This window comes from Falco biarmicus, chromosome 13, assembly GCF_023638135.1.
Source record: "Falco biarmicus isolate bFalBia1 chromosome 13, bFalBia1.pri, whole genome shotgun sequence".
In the NCBI taxonomy this organism is placed as follows: domain Eukaryota; kingdom Metazoa; phylum Chordata; class Aves; order Falconiformes; family Falconidae; genus Falco; species Falco biarmicus.
This window is the reverse complement of record NC_079300.1, coordinates 16,699,722-16,717,811: the sequence shown is the minus strand read 5'-3', so window position 1 is coordinate 16,717,811 and position 18,090 is coordinate 16,699,722. Positions and strand designations below refer to the sequence as shown.

The window sequence follows — 18,090 nt, the reverse complement described above, 5'->3', positions numbered from 1 at the left end:
GAAGGAGCTGGGAGTTGCTGGGATAACAGATTAAAAAAAAAAGTAATAAATTAGGAGCTAACTCTAAATTTTAAAAAAGAACTTTTAAGTTCCATTACTGACAGATCAGGCGCACCGTGCTGCCTGGTTACTTTTTAAAATGTAATTGTGTTAAAAGCAGGAACATAGAGAGATACTAAGCCACATCTATAACCAGAAAATTAAGACTGAAGGTGGGTATTATTTCAAGTGGTTTAAGTGTTTTAAAAAAATGAATCTAAACTTTTGAGGAAATAAATGAATTGTTATTGCACAGCCAGCTCCTCAACTGGACAAAATCTTTCCTACTAATGTCTTAAAATATACAGGAGAAGAAAAACAAAAGCCATGGGATATGTACTTTTCTCCTTTATTTTATAATTTAATTGTATCTTGAAAGTAAAAATGTCTTTCCTGTGATACTAGAACTCATCTGTCTTATAGTACAGCAGTTATAGCAATTATTAATAGAATGTAGTACAATCTTTTTTTAAAAAAAAAAAGCTTCACATACTTGCAAATCAGTAGAGTCTATTAATCTATAAGTAAGACATAGAAAATAAGTTGATTCCCTTCCCAGTGGCTCTTACCTGTATATGCCTGATTGAAGGATACTATTTTTTTTCCGAAGTTGTGTATAGTTGTGTATAGTAAATGTAATAAGATATTTTAAAGGTTTTTTAGATTTTTAGCTTTGACAAATCTAACATAGTAGCATCAAATTATTTGAACAGCAATAGTTCTCTTAATTTGTTTCTGAGATAAGCAGAAAGTACATTTATAGAGCTGTGTACAGGAAGTAAAAACTTACAGTAATAATTATTGGTTGTATAATTTTATTTCTACTTGGTCATAACAGTACTGTTTTGAGTACTGGAATTTCATTTGAAATAGGTTTGAATTTTTTCCCATTCATCTATATAATACCACGAGTTTTTCCAGGAGTTTTTGGAATGATGCTTAGTGCTTGTTCCTAATCACATAACTTGAGTCACTTCTTTTGTTTGAAACAGTACGATAATTTGAAAAACATTAGGATCCACCAGTTTGGTCAGCTACATTTAAAAATGTGAAACTTAAAAAATCATCGTTGAGAAATTAGTATTTCTCCCAAAATCTTCCAATCCATCTATTGCAGAATTTTGACGCAGGTGTTCAGCTCTGTAGAACTGAAAACATCTTGGGTTTCCCAGCTAACATATGGGATGGGATTGGCAAGGTCTTTACTTCACTGTTTATTGCTTTTTTGGGGTTTGGGGTTGTTTTTTTTTTAATTCTTTTTTTCCTAGACAGTTATTTTGAATGACAGGGAAAAGGAAGATTGAGGTAAAGAAAGGGAAAATATTATGGAGAGACACAACTAGTTTCTATAGGCTAGTTGCTGCAGACAAATATTTTCCTGGTAAATCAGGAGCCTTAGTTCAAGCCTGTAGTCTGACATCCAAGCTTGGAGTGTCTGAGAGAGTGAGAAGTTATGGCACAGATATTACCTGGTTATTAGCTTGTAGGTTGTCATTTGTTCGATGACAAAAGAAACATTATTCCTAACTGTCTGGGTGAATCCAAAGCAATCTATGAGGAACATAAGTGGGTGGTAGTACGTAATTAAATGTCCAAGTATCTTTGAAATGCCTGTTGTGTCCTAAACCTCCATTTGATTTGTTGCTGCTGCTTCTTGCTTGTCAAGCTGATGAACTGAGAGCCAGGAACCCAATACATGTGTCAATTTTTCAGTGAAAAGTGATATTGTAAACACTCTCTTATCTCTTCAGGGGCTTAATAATAATAAAAGAATGATTGATGCCTCTGGCATACAAATATAGAAATTAAAGATGATAAAAGTTTTCTTTACAAAGATTTCATCTGTCATTGGAAGGTAGCTGGGTTGTGGGTTTTTTTGGTTGGCTAAGTGGGGTTTTTTTGTTATAAATGGGCACTTGGAAATTAAAAAGATTAGTAAAGTTCCTTGAAAGAGACACACTTCTGCATAGGAAGTACTTTATCATTACAGTGACCCCCTCCCATTATAGGGGACCAAATCTCAAGTCCCTTCCCATGTACCTTAGACCTGGGATTTGCATCTGGGCCCTTGTACCACCTTTTCTAGGTTCTGTCATTTTTCCACACGCTGTTCCACCTGGGATTTCCTGAGGTAGAATGAAATCTTCAAAAGCTTTCGCAAAACTAATTCTTGTTTTCTGCTCAGCTTAATATTAAGGACTGTTTGGGTTCACTGATGTGCATGTAAAAATCACTTGTGTACTCAAATAAGCTTCCTCTGCAAACAAGCTCCTGTTGAGGAACAATACCCACAGATAGATTTTCTCTCTTGTAACTAATCTTCTCTGCATGGTTCAATTTGAAATATTTGAATTTTATTGGACACAATGTAATTAATTTTTCATGGTTCATTGTATTGCTTTTTGTTACAAGTCTTACAAGACATTTTATATGACATAACATAGTAAAAGTCTTGTGGAACAGTATTGGTGTATAGAATATACTCTTTAATAAATGAGGTACGGTCAGAAAACAGTCACAATTGTTTTCCTTGATTCTTGCTAAATCTAGTAGAAAAGCCATGAAAGCCAAATTTAACATGATCTTTATCAGTTTGCTTCCCTGTTTGAAAAGTCAGTTATAAATAAGTATATTTTAACCAAAACCAATATTAAAGTAATATATTGGAAAATTGTATTTATAAACACATTCATTCAGAAATGAGTGGAAAATTATTGTGCTTTCACAGAAGACTTCTGTTCATCATGAAACAGACGTTACTTTCCTAGCTGTAATGATCTAAACTATTGGTTATTGCAACTTCAAATATGGTTTTCATTATGTGCAAAATTTACTGTGCACCCTTAAGAAAGGGAAAGAGAAAGGGCAAGTGTTGACCTGGATTGGGCATTACAGTTCCTCACTCAGGTGCATGCTGAACCTACAACAGGATTGCCAAACTGGATAGGGAGAAGTCCTGTCTTTGGCCATTTGGGTCCTCATGGAATAGTGAGTTCATGTTGCAAAGTGATTCTAAGGTTGGGTATGTTGTGTACTGCTGTGTCTTTGGGAAATCAGTTTGGTTATCTGAACTTCACAAGGCTTTGGGGTTTTGTGGGGGTGTTCTTGTTTGGGTGGTTTTGGTTTTGTTTTGCTATTTATTTTATTTTGTCATCGGTTCATGTAGGTTTAGTGATGATGTTATGACAAACATGTCTGAGAAAGGGATTTGGTGCATAGTAAGGCACTTCCTTGGGACTCTGTGGATCAGAGGTAACATAGCAGCACACACACACACACACACACAAAAAAGAAAAAAAAAAAGCAGGCTTTCTATAAACAAGATAAGTAGAAAAAACCTGAGTCTATGGTGGTGGTTGGATTAATTATACACTGTGCATTCAAGGTGACAGAGTTTACACAGCTGTGTAAGAAGATAGATGTTAGACTGGAATTATAATAGAATAATTGAAAAAAATGGACAGTTACTATCTGTTTGATAGAGTAGCATGTACGCGTTTTACGATCACTTGGTCTGCAGTAAACTTCCGGAGTTTTGGGTTCATAGGCTCTGTTTCTATTCTGGCTTGCTTTATTCGTGCTGATAGCTGTTCCAGGGCTGCAGCCGTCCCCATGCTGCCGTCCCATTGCCTGTGTTTGGGGCATCGCAGCCCCTGGGTAGCACCTTCAGGTGGGCACATGGCAAGTCAGGATCCAGAGCAGGTCTGTCTCTCTGCCCTGGATTTAATTTCAAATACTGTTACACTACTGATGTCTAGAGAGAACCTGGAAAAGGATATGCCTATTATCATGGGGTGAAAAAGCCCCAAATCAAAACATGCTGGTGAAATATGTGCATAAAGCTGATTTGGTTATCTTGTGCCTCATCTCACAGATACAGAAGACTCTTGATAATGTTATCCCACTGCTTGTGCCAGTTTGTGTCAATTATACCCTATTCATACTGTGTTTGAGAGTGCACAGTCAGAGGCAGCCCAGACCAGTGCCTACTACTGCTTCATTGGTGGTGCTTGGTGGAGAATGGAAGAAGTTAAGGCCATCATCACCTATGCATTTTCTGATGCATCCAAACCTGATGTGGAAAATATTTGCTTCCCTGAATTTAGGGCATTGGGCCTGTTGACAAGGGATATTCCTCGGTTCTGTGAGATTTCCCAGCAGTAGGACTCCATTTCACACATGTACCTATGTGCACCACATGAAATCACATGCTGACCCTAAGAAATCTTTTTGGAGACCTGCAGAATAAAGGTTGTTTTCTGCTTGCTTGCCTTGTTTGTTTCAAACAGGTATGCATCAGCTAATAGCTTAGCGAGGATATGCCTAAAAATGGATTTTTGTTTTTCAGTTACTGAATATTACCCAGCTTACACTTCTGTAATTATGCATTTAATTACTTGCATTTTTATTTCTGTTTCTTGTACCATAACTCTGTTTATTGTGTTGCCTGTTATCATTTACTACTACTCATAGAAGAAGTTGTCATTGAAAAATGCATTAAGAATCTTATAAATCAAGATTTGGTGAAGACATATTTTCTTTTTAATTCTCAGCTGTGTTTTGGACAGGAATTTATGGATTAAATAGTAAATAGAGTGAACATGGATGACTTTACCCGGTCAGTTTTCTGTAGTCTTAATAAATTACAGGATTATTTGAGCAGTAGTTAAATGTACTCAAGACAAACAGACAAACACATACTAAAAGTGAATGAAACATATTGTTAGAATTAAAGGAAGATAAGGACATTCTTTCTTGATAAAAACATGTATTTATTGTTACTGATGGAAGATATCTACATATATTAGGAGATGCTCTGTTAACTGATCTCATCTTTCATTTCTATTTCACAATCTCTGAATGACAGTGTGAAAAATGCCGTATGTAAAAAGCTGGAACTTGATCTATATTCAGGCAAACTCATGAGTTAAACTACCGTATTAATTATGTTGCTGTTATTCCATAGCAGTTCCACTGAAGTGGCTTAAAACCTGCAGATTTACTGAGGTACAGTGAAGCATACATTTTATCTAGATATTTTTTTTTCATAAAAATAAGCTCTCTCTGAGTCCATAGAATCCACATGAGTTTTATTAATCTTGAACCAGCTGTGAATAAGAGCAAGTGCTATTGTTTCTGGCACTTCTGCCTCTAAACAGAAACAATACTACATAATCTAGCTTGTAGTTATGTTTGTTGTTATATTTGCCCCCAGAGAAATGTAGTGCATGAGAGTCACCATGTCAGGTTTGTGTAATGGTCCCCACAACTGCGATTTTTGAGTTTATAACTATTAGTCTTGTAGGAAAAAGCTTACGAATATTAGAGTAGGGAACGGAAGTGAAAGGCTCTTGTATCAATACGCCCAGCCTCCAGGTGGGTGACAATTACACACTTACACCTCCCGTGATGTTGAGGCAGGTACCTGCCTGGTGTCTCAGGCTCTGCAAAATCTTGTTGTTGAAGAGCACTTCTACGGTGGGACTGGTCCTGCAAACTCTTATTCTGCCATCAGATACATGTTGCTTCCTGAGTTTACAGCAGTCAGAAACACAGAGTAGATCCTGATAAGAGCAAGGTCTCCTTTGCTAGGAGGAAGTGGTGTTGATTTAGCTGCACCCCATTCTACAACCTTTTTGTAAGCATTCTTTGAAATGCTGGGATATTTGGGTTTGGTAGTACTTTTGAGACATGCAGACTTCTCAATAAGAATATGCAAAATTATTTCCCCCTGAAAAATACAGTTTCTATCTTTCTTCTTTGCATGTTTTCCCATAATGAGAGTATCTGGAACATAGTACCTACCTATAAACTGGTGTCCAAATTAAGGTTATAGTCACCTTAGGCAAATGATAAGGTGTAAATGTCTTACAGGTTTAATAGTCATAAAAAGCATCAGTGTTTTGCAGTGGAGGAAGATAGATAAAGAACTTTTACTGAAATAATTTCTTCAGGCAGTATAAATTGATTATGGTTGAGCCATAATCATTCTTGTCAATCGTGAGTTAAAACAGATGAGCAGAGGACACCTGACATCTACTTTTACACCTGTGTCACCATGGCAATAATTCACTAATCATTATAAACTGAGGTATTTGCAGCTAGGGCATTTGGTCCATTTCAAATCAATGTGGTTATGTTTATGTTGTAAATGTGAATGAAGTGATAAGATCTGACTTTCTTTTCTTTTCTGTTCAAGTTTTTCTTTAATTTACGTAGCTCCATTGAAATTGAGGCTATTGGAATTGATTTACTCAGGCATTGTTTGCCTAAAAATACATTAAAATTATTGAAGGTATTGCATACTCTTCCCAGAGGGCAGTAATCACTAAACACTTAAGCCAAATTTTCAAATATGTTTTTAGTAAATATTGTGAATGTTAAGGGTGATAGTGGCCCATGGGTTCCTTACAAGCTGTGAAAAGACCTGTTGTGTGGACATGGTGGACACAATTCTGTATCCAGGAACACAGAAATTTTCCAGGCTTTCCCTGTTCCTTGGTTGTTTTCTCTGGTCCAAGGGCTGTAAGATGCAAACCTTTGTATATTGTAACGTTCATGGGTGGCTTTTCCATACACATGTACAGCTGAGTGTAAAAAAACAAAACAAAACAAAAAACAAACCAACCAAACAAAAAAACCAACCAAAGCAACAAAACCCCAGAAAACCACCACCAAAAAAACCCCCAAACCCCAGTAAAACCCAAACCCTAAAACAAACAGTGAAAGAAACCCAGCACCACCGCTTCCCACCTCCCCACCATTTTGGGATCCAGGTACCACCCACCATGGTTTGGCTACATCCTGATAACACAGTACAAGCTGGTGTTCAGCTGCAAAGCCCCACTTTGTTCATCCTTCCATTCTGTAGGATTTGGAAGCACAAGTGTGTAAATCTCAGTTTGATGTCTGGGAGTTTGGTAGTCTGAGTGCGGTGACCATGGCACTAGCTTTCCAGGTAGGCAGAGCGTACGGCCAGGCTAGCTGCTGTCTGTAACGCCGCCTCATCTGTGCATCCCTGCAGCGCAAAGCCTCTGAATGTTACCAACGCTTTTTCCTCAGTATGACGGATGACTGTGATGGTGTTCATTACATATGGAAAAATGCAGAACGTCTTGAGTAAAGATTCAGAGCCTGCACATGTATACATAAAGTGAAGCTTTTTTAGCCAGGAGCCGGTGCTGTTCCTGGAATTAAAAAGTTAGTGTTCAAAGAGGTTTCACTCTGCCAACTTCAGATGCTATCTAATATGAATTAAATCAATAAAGTGATTATTAAATCACTTTAATAAAGGCGATGAGTCTGATCAAAAATGTCATCACTTTGGATCACACCAGAACCAGATTACATTCATCTTCCATTAAATAAAAACTGGATTAAAATTCTTAGCAATTACTGGGGCTTTGGAGGAGAAGCCCTAGCCATGGATGAAGAAATAGGGGACATACAATTTTGTGTGTACCAGAGTAAAATTCTGAGTGATATGCCAACTGACTATTGAATTCAAGGACACATTTTTTTTTATTGAAAGTTTCAGGAGGATTATTTTGGAAAAAAGGAAGGGAGGAAATTTCATCCTGAGGGAAGTCCTGAATTAGAAGCGAAGTACACACATAACAAACTGAAGATGAAGACCAGGTTCTTGTACGCTACCCAATTATCTTGACTAAATCCTTGCAACAAATTACACTGGGTTTTACAATTCTCATGGGATCTAAACTATAGATACTGCAGCTGTTGGCAATAGATAAAATTGGAAGGTTAATAGCAATTCAAACATGAAAATATTAAACAAATAAAACAACACCCCTGTTCTACCTGGCTTTATTTTACGCCTGATTAATCATTGTACAGCTCTATTTAGTTTTAAGATTCAGTATGCAATAGAATTTAAAAAGGAAAAAATGTTGAATGCTCTCTCAAGGAAAACCTGTCATTTTGGGCCAAATGGCAGCTAGGGTTTTTGTTCCCGTGTTAGATCTGGGAATTAGCTGGGGTTTGTAACAAATGCAAATGCTGGTAGTTTGATCACTAGGGAAATAATTAATTGACATTTGTATGATTATATTTCAGCTAAATCAAAGCTACTATTTCAGTCTGTCTGCAAACTCGGAATGACGATGCATTGTGTTGCATTTGTTTCCCTTTGGAAACATATTTTTAGCAATTAATAAGCTTTTGAAATCTCAATTCTCCCAACTCTAAATACTATGGCAGAAATTGTGCTGCTTCAGTGAGTATGGAATATAGTCATCTGGGGAAAGCAAACTTAGAACTTGTTTTTGTAACAGGTAGAAGGAGTTTTCAAAAAAAACCTGCAGTTTCCAACAGTTTCCAGATTCTGGATAGCCAAAGACATTTGAATTAGCTACTTCTTAGAACTGATGCTTATTTATACAAGATACATTTTTATGCGAAGTAATTGCAGAATTCTGACTGATTCTTCAGATGCCTAAATATTATAATCATTTTGAGTGTAGGTGGTTGTTTGTAGGTGTAGTGGTGCTGTTTGCTCTGCAAAAATGGCTGGGGTCGCTTCTTGTATGTCATACAGGACACTAATTCTTTTAGTGATTAGGAAAGAGATGGCGATAAGAAACGAAAGGGACTCTCCCAGTACAGCAGCAGTTGTGCCGTAAGTCTCCTAGAAAGGCTGCCTATGCATTTGCGGGGATTGTTTTCTCCACTTTAAACGTAGAATGACATTCTTCTGAGACTAAAATTAAAACCAGATGGGCATTCTCATCAGCTGTTTTTTCTAGACTAAAGGAGAACATAGTCAATGCAATCCTTGAATTACAATTTTCTTCCTAATTTTTAAGTAGTTTCAATAGGGTAAAACCTCTAGTAATATCTGGCTTACATACTTCTTTCTTTCCTCGTTTTCCCATGGATGAAATCTGATAATTATTTGTTTTAAATTTGATCTCTTTAGCTTGTTGTTTTTACTGTTGAAACAACAATGGGTCTGTTATGGCTTGTACAGTCTCCTGGGGGGGCCCACAGCTGGAGAGGCTTTGAGCATACGCACAGCTCTGCTCACAGAAGGCAGCCCTGTGACATGCAAGTGCCACGAAGGCTTCAGAGCAGCTTTTTTGCCATACAGCAGCATTGTTCCACATCTGTAGCGCACAAGGCTGTGTGCTGCTTGTTATGACCATGTCAGGAATAGGTGAAGAGTGGTAGAATGGGTGGCTTCTAGATCACGGAACAAGAGCTATTGAATAAGGGAGTTTTAATACAAACACCCCCCACCCACCCCCTTTTTATATCTCCTTCAGGACTTGATTCTCTGTCAGCCTGTTTCTTTCCTAAGTCATTAAAAAACCACCCTCCTACACTGGTTTAATATTTTGAGACTATCTCTCACAAAATATATTTTATTAGAAAATAATAGCATTTTTCATGGGAAGCATGGGTCAGGTTTGGGTTTCATTTTCCTTTCTGATGCTTTTTTTCCCAAAAAAGAAAATTTTTTTCTTACTGAGAATTGTAGCTTTTCTTCCTAATTTACCTGTCCTATCAAAGAGCCTGCTTGTCTTTACTGAAACTCATCTTGTATTGGAAAAACCTAGACTACTATGAACAGTGAAAGTGGACAAATGCTTCTGTGAACTCTGATGATAATTCTGGCAGCAACAGTGATACCCTCTGTTTTGACAGCTGAAAAATGAACCTAAAGCAGGAGAGATCTTTGAGATTCATCCTGCCTGACAGTGACCGAGCTGACTTGGGCTACTGGGATGTAGCGGGTATGGATGATGTACTGTAGTTCACGTATGAGCTTGACAAGTTGTAAAAAAACTTCTATTTTTGGTGTTTGAGAGTTGATAGCTATTAAGAATCTTTGGATTCTCTTTGAACACAGGAATATGTGGGTTTTTTTTAAAGGTAAATGTTATACAGTATGTGCTGGGCCTATCTGAAGAGTTGAGCTCTGTAGTAGTAGAAGAGACTTGTGTGGTATCGTGCTTGATACAGGAGCTAGATCCCAGTCTTAGGTTTTATCCCAGACTCTGTTTTCTCTCATATGTTTAGATTGCAAAGAAAGTAAGCCCTTGCCAGAGCTCCAGCTGAGCAAAACACTTCCAGTGAGCCAACATCTACTTTATTTTGCCTGAGGTTTTGGGACCACAGTACTTCTGAGCTTCAAACTGTGTTCTGTAAAATCACATAAATTTCAGCTGAAGATTTTCAGCAGGGTTCCTAAATCACCTCCTTGCCTGCAGAGCCCCATTTATCCTCTGGTGCTCTCTGATTGCAGTTCTGTGGCTGGGTGGGCTGCGGCTTCTGAGCTTTCAAATAGTACTGGGTAGCTATCTGGAGACATCGCTTGATATAATCTACAAACCTTCTTCTAAAACATCTTGTAGGGAGGTGGAATCAGAAGGGGACCAATATTTCAGAGAGGCCATCTGGGATATGAAGGCAGCCCAGAACAGCAAATCTTGTACATATTGATTCCGACAAAAAAGACTGAAATACAAACAGCCCAGCACCCTGTGCAGCCAGCAACCATCCGTTAAAAGCTAGCGCAAAAGGTTCTGCTTACAAGCTCAAATCAGAGCACTGGATAACAGTTTACTTTAAACTTTAGTTATTGCTGAGATACTAAGACAAACCTTACATTTCTGTAGATTTTTCATGGGTTTAATTTTCATCATATTTATGCAGCTTGGCACAGAATATCCTCCCTATTTTAGAAAGTGGGTAAATGCTTCCAGTATCCAACATGTCATAACCTCAAAAATCAGTTAAAATTTCTTTTCTATCTGCTTCAGTTTCATGCTACTTGTGTTGCCATGATACCTGTGGGTCTCATAATAAATATACACATATAGCAAAGCATCTAATCTAGCTGATTTTAACTATTGACTTTACGCATCTGAAAGCCTTGTTTCATTTGAGCAATGAGAGGTTTTTCTTGTACATGTAGAAGATAAACCGTGGACTCCTCCACGCACTTTCACTCCAGTTATCTGTGTACAAAAACTGCACGTCTGAAATTAAACTGACCTCCAACGTCAGTGTTGCTGCAGCTTTATGATGCCGAAATAAATTCACATAAAAAGGCTTGAATACAAACAAAGTGGTAGGTGAAAAGAAATGTTTTTAGAGTATGTGCTCTGTTTAGTTATGCCACACACTATTTTGGGATGTCATGGTATTTCTAGGTAGTCCATGGCTATTAAATGAAAAGCTGATAAAAAAAAAAAAAAAACAAACCCACAAACAAACAAAAACTGAGCTATTAGTAGTATAACAAAGGACTGAATGATGACTGACTCGGTACGAGTTGTACAATCTGAGGATCAAAATTTGCGTGTGACCACAAAGTTCATGTGAGGGCTGCTGTTGGAAAAGAAGATGCACAGAAAGCCAGGGCACGGACTGAAAACAGCTGTGGATCAAGTGGTGAGTTTGGGGAGCAGAAGGAGGCCCTGTGGTCTCCCTGGTGTTTTAAGGTGATACCTCCTTGTGTGTTTCATCCTTCTCCAGGAGAGCTTTAGGGTGTGTGTCCCAGGTTGAGTGGTTGCACGCTGTATGCTCCCCATCAGAGGTCTGTGGCAGTGGTGCCTGTATCACCATCCTCTGCCCTATGTTTTCCACCTGAGCTCCTGCTCATCACACAGTGGGTGGCCAAGTTCATGTGGCTGCTGGTGCTTGGACCCTGTGCTGTGCTCAGTTGCTGATGAATTTGCTTTGCTGTTAGGGATGAACAAAAACCATAATGTCTTTCATGTAGTGAAGAAACCAACTAGACCCTATTCTACCAAGGTTGGAGGTTTCTTCAGTACAATGTATTCTCAGCTCTAGTGAACAAAAATCATTCATGGTTTACTGAATCATGAAGCAAGAAGTGTTTTTCTTTGAGTTTTATTTAGTAGTGTTGGGGGCTTTTTTGTCCTTGGAGTAATTTGTAAGAATATTGAGATAAAATGAGAGACATGTGAAAGACAGTATGTTCAAAATAATTGTGAACACTTGAAGACTGAATTTATGACAATCAGCTGGCAGGCAAAATTTAATTTGGGAGATAACTGTATATAATTAAGATACAGTACTAGTGGGGATTGACCTCTTCATATATTATTACTTGTGTAAGATTTAGTAAATTAGCAGCCAAAAATGTACTGCTACACCTCTCCCTGTGAAATGAAAATCTGACCTACTTTTTTGTTTAAAAAAATAAAAGTATTTTCATTAAGTTCTAAAAAAGGCTAGTTATGAAAGTAAATGAAAAAGGGCTTTGGCTTTGATGATCCAAAGATTTATTTAAGATTGAGTAATGTCTCATAAATACTGAAATCTACATTAATACTTGCAAAAGAAGGAAAATACCCTTTTGAACAGAAATGCCTTTTGCTTGTGTTTACAATGAGAAAATATTAGAATCTGATGTACTGAAAAAAGTTCTAAATAAAGAGGTGCTTAATTCTTTAATGAATTGTCAAACAAAGAAAAAGCCTTATGTTGTTCATTCAGCAGCTTAAATTTTGGATGGAAAAATAAGTTTTGCAAGAACATACAAATCCCACAGCAATATTTCTGGCAAGAGTGATCGGATCTGTATGTGGCACTGCATTCAAAATGTAAGGGACATAGTTTACTTGCGGGGGGAGGGGAGGGAAGCAAGTTCATTAGGAAGGGCCATCTTGTCACACATGACATTAATTAGCTCTGACACAGTTTTCAGAAAAGCAGTAGGAAAGAGCAGCTCACAAAATCAGAGCATGCACTAGACTCAATTATTTCCTTTCTGCTGTTTGGTGTTGTCAGTTCCTCAAATTAGAGCAGACCCCTGGCCTGCGCTGAGTCCTGCCTCTTTCCTTTCGGGTACCAGCCAACAGTGCCTTAGCATCCCCCCGGCTCGTTTACTTGAGAATTGCCTCTGGGTATTAGGCTTTTCCAACATAGAAGTTTGAATGGAAGAATTTCATTGATCATCTTAATGCTTGATCCATGTCAAGGGTGAGGGCAGTTTTTACTAAGGGTGGGGGCTTGTCTCAAAGGAGGTTAAGGTAACCACAGCCGCTGTTGAAATTGGGGTGGGCTAAGCAGGGTGAGACATCTGGCATGTATGTTAGCCCATGCTGCTTCTCTCCTTCTCCTGAGAAACTGATGTTTGAAATAACACTTCTAGTAACAAACTACTTATGCATGTTGTAATACGAAATTCCAAAATATATTTGGAAGTACAAATTTCTTAGTCTTCCACTGCAATGTCTTTCTGTGCAACAATAAGCATCACTATAAGCCTTGATATTCCTATACACGCTGTCTATTCAACTCCAAACTTGGATCACTGTCAGAGCAACACAGAAGTTGAGTGTAATAAACATCGGTTTATTTACTGATTGTCTCCTGATGACTGGAACTACTGCTGTGATACTGAGAGTTCTCTGCTGCATGGCTGCCGCTGAGATGTTGTGGGTTTTTTTATATAATTAAGTTTTTATTTTTTTATTGTTTATTTTGTAATTTGACATTTTCCTTTCTCAGTTCTATCTTCAAATGCTTGTAATTTCCCTTTTGGGAAATGTTCACTCACTTCCTTCAGTAAATACACTGGCAAAAGTATTGCAGATTTAGTCCCAATAACTTCTTTTATAAAGGCGCTATATTTCTAAACATTAGTTTATTAGGAGGACTGCAGGCTATAGGTCATAGTATCCTTAATTTTTTTGTTAATTAAATTAGAACTTAATAATAATAATTACAAAACTGTATTTTGAATAGCCACTAACCGAATGCATTTGCAAAAATCTTCAGACCTGTCAACATCAGGTTTTCCTTTAATGTGAGCTCGTTCTTTCAGGAGTCGTTTCAGGATGAGAATAGTAGAATGGGGTTCTGAGTACCTAAGCTCTGTTCCAGTCTCTGCTACTGACAAATAATTTACCTTGAATACACCATTTTAGGCATTATATAAATGTAAAGTGTTTCAACAGCATCAAGAAAACTTAAAAGAGGTTTTAAAAGGTTCAATTGAGACCAAAAGGAGGTTGGAAGAACCAAGTGAAAAGACAGAACAGCAAATATAAACCACAAGATGATAGCTGGTGTGTGTGTGTGTGTGGTTTTTGGTGGTTTTTTTAATGAAAGCAACGTTGGTTTATTTCTTTTTGCTATAGTACTTGAACAAGTTATTAGGGAAAGGAGAATTTCACAGTAGCTTGACTTTACTACTGTTTTCTAAAAACCAAAAAGTTTGAACATATTGCATTTGGAGTATGCTTCCCAATAATTCTGTAAGTGAAGATGATGATCTATAACAAAGCAAAAAAAAAAAAAATCCTTGAAATTAGATACATGATTTTAAGGCTTTACCAGTTATTAAAGAAACAAAATGCAAACCTAGCTAGCATCTAAACAAAGGACAGAGAGGTCTGAAATAAATCATCCAGACTTGGGAGTTCTAAGATTTCCATTTTCCCTCTAAATATCTTGTGTATCTTTGGGGAGATGTATTCTGCCTCAGCCTTTGGGAAGTTAGTGCAACTGAATGTGCATATCTGGCAGGGAAAAGGTGAGTCTGAACAGTGTCATTTATAAGCGGCCTCACGAAGGTGATGAATCTTTGCATTTCAAGCTTCATTTGTCTCTGTCCTGCCTGTGAACTCTACTCATAAGGTTGTTTCAGCCTGAACAGTTTATGAAAGCTGATAACAAGAAAGTATACTAATATTTGGAAAGCTGAAAATGCAAAGTATTTTAGAAATTTACATATATATGTATATATATATATATATTTGAATTGTCATACACTGTTCCACTGAAGAATGTATGCTTTTACTATTGTTTTCTCTCTATTCCACCTGTGGTTTCTTAAAACTGCTTAAATCTCCCTCAGAACTACAGACGATGAAAACCTGGCTGCAGACACGTGCAGTTCAGCAAGAACTAGGCTGTGCCCTGCTAGTTTCCTTGTTATGTGAGGTTCTTTATTTGTTGTCTTCTGATACAGACTATGTCTTCCTTGCCTTACGATAACAAGAGCATCTGATTAATGGTTAACAATTAAATCTCAGATATAATCCTTTGGGAATTAGGTCTTTGGAAGTTTGCAGTGATTTGGGACATCCCAATGGTCTGGACTGAGATGTATTTCTAAAATTCCTTCTCTAAGTTCTAGTAGCAAAACAAAAGAAAAAATATTAAAACATGCTTGGTTCATATCTACGTGCTTGTAATTATGAGAGAGATACTTATCACATCCACATAATAACAATTACCAAGTTACCTAGGTAACGTTTTAAAAAGATGCATCCTTACAATGCAAAGAAAAACTTGTATTAGAGTGTTGGTTAATTTTAAATACCATTACATTAGAGACTGTTTAAGAAGGTAGGTGCAATTTAATGTCAAACTTTTGACTGGAGCATTTAAATTTAAATGTAATCCATGAAGCGATAAATACATCACTAATTAGCATTAATGTAACATGATTACAAAATAAACATTTGATTAGTACATTTAAACTTCAGTGTAATAAACTGCTAAACTAATTAGTAAATAAAGTGCTGTTAATGCCAAATGTTAGATGAGACATTATGCGTTGTATATAGTGAAGATGTTTATAGTTAGAGTACAAAACAAACCCCTATCCTTACCAGTGGATACGGAAGTCAAAGAGCTTAGTAAATAAATAAAACCTTTGAAAATAACTTTCCAGCCCTCACTTGCATTTTCTTTTGATGCAGCTTTAGTAACAGATTCAGAAGGCACATGGCTTCATAAATGTTGCAAACAGATGTTGAAGCTGAAAGCCTGAGTGACGGCCCCAGATCCCTGCCTGTCACCTGAGTGATCAGAGATGGAGATAAACTTAAAATTCCTACCTGATTAATTAGCTGAGTCTGCTGTCCAGTGTGGGTTTGGGGAAACCTTTTGCTATGAATAAAAAGATGACTTGGTGGGAAGTACTAGCTTGAAAGCAACATGAATGTCAGTGATGGTGATTCTTCGATCAAGACTGGTAAGTCTTTGAGAGGCTTCATAATATGAAGCCTGGAAGAGCAACCGTGAGCTACTGACTTAGAAAAATGATGTTGAAACATGGACTTGTACTTTCAGAAGGCACTGCTGAATCTTGGAAAACCAAGGTGGATGTAGGCTGTTTTAAGTTTTTGCCTAGATTTGTTGCAGCCAATGAGTTTCATTTTTTATTTTTCATTTCAGATACTGCCTTTTATTGTTAGGTTGCAGTTTCACATGGAAGCTGTCTGAGGTTACACAGCAGGACAGTCCCAACTCTGTAAGGAGTATTCAAATGCTGATTATTCAATGAAAGAAAAATGAAAAAAATCATGCCAGAGAAAGAGTGAGTACTGGTGCAAATATTTGAAAATACTTTCTCTGGGTACTGACTAAAAAAAAGAGACACTGTTATGGAACCCAGCCTCTTCCACTTAATACACAGGTCACCAAAGGATCATATGAAATGTCTGTAATAGACTTAATTAGAACCTTGTTTTTCTCCAAGATTCAGGTCTAGGTCATAGGTTCCAAGAATGGTAAAATCCTTTGTATCGGAAAGTTCTCTTAAGACAACACAGAGACATTTTCTTTGAAGATCCTGAACTAATCTTGGCTTGCAATTGCTGCTATTGCAGACAGGCATAGTTGCTTTTATAATAGTTGCACAATTATACTTCTGTACAGGACACCATTTTCTAAGTTTTCGAACCTACTTTATTCTAAAGCATAAGCTCCACAGAGCAAGCCCAGGACTGAGCAGAAAAAGCCATTTTGCGCTTCTTCAGTCCTAAACTGACTGCCTGCTCAAAACAGTTCAGTAATAGCCCATATATCTTTCAATACACAAAAAGCTATCTTGGAAAGCTCTCTTACTCACTGTAAAGCTTTCTTTATTTCTTTTGGCATAAAAGGCATTCGGAAACTGTAAAAGAAATCTTTGCTCTAGTCATTATTTTCTCACTAGCTTCTAGCACAGACTGCAATTCAATTTCTTGTTATAAGGCAAACTTGTTTGGGTCTTTTATTTTTGCAATAAGATTTTAATCAGTTATCTATAGTGGCTAATTCAATAGAATGAGAGAGCAATTCTTCCAAAGAGCTTATCTGGGTTCTCAGTGTCATTTGCAGTATAAAGTGTTGCTATAAATAAATTAAAGCTCTTTTCAATGGGAAGTCAGTCCCAAGGGACATCATCTTTGTTGCTATGAAGTATGATCTATTCTATAGTGACTTAAAAGCTGCAGTAGGGAATATATAATTAGCTGGTACAAAGGATATTTACAGCAGGATTGTTTTTTGGTCTAAGAACTTCTGGGAGAGCTATCCCAGATAGCTTCTGGGGTATTTACATTGCACAAAAGTATAACTTCTGGTTTTACATGTTAGCTGTATATTAGTTGTAATAGGCTTTATAATAGTTGCAAAAAATCCCATGTGTTTTGAAAATAAAGGTTCTCATTTGAAGAAAGACATTAAACTTTGAGTGGTAGATAGTAATTTGCATTTTTCATGTATCTGGAGCTGACAGTACTTCAAACGTATCTTAAGGGGAGCTTACAGCCTCTGGCTAACGTAATCCACAGTGTCCAGCTGTTCACTCCTAGTCTGTGAAATATTCATCTGTAGGTGTGATTTTCCAACTCATTCTTCAGATCAGTGCTAAGCATCCTGTGAGCGCATCACACTGTGCTACTGCCCTCTCCCTTCTCCACTCCCATTTTCATTAAAATCGTTCAGATCTTTCCCTTTCCTCATCTGAAATCTGCACCACACCCCCCTCCGATTTGGAAACATCAACAGCTATTAATTCACTGGCCCATTAAGCAAATTGATTCAGTGGAAACAATGTACCTGTTCCAGTAATGTGTTACTGTTACTTGTACGCTACCTACTCTGTGGTTATTGAGTTGGATTTTTTTCATGATGATCAGGTTTGGGATGGGGACATGGCCCTCTGTGTTTTTGTAGAATGGTTCCCCAGGTGTATAGTGGAACCTTAATTTTTCTGACATTTCAAAGCCGTTGTGGAACACAAATATATTATCACAGTCCTGTCTGCTGCCAGATCAG

The 18,090-nt window shown here is 37.4% G+C and overlaps 1 long non-coding RNA gene across 1 annotated transcript in view; it reads left to right on the top strand.

Moving 5' to 3' along the window:
* The window catches only part of LOC130158240 (uncharacterized), a 376,714-nt gene that overhangs the window by 80,325 nt on the left and 278,299 nt on the right, over window positions 1–18,090 (top strand). The window contains exon 2 of the long non-coding RNA XR_008825220.1: window positions 16,222–16,363. This is a non-coding gene — a long non-coding RNA (uncharacterized LOC130158240). The remainder of the gene's footprint in view (window positions 1–16,221; window positions 16,364–18,090) is intronic.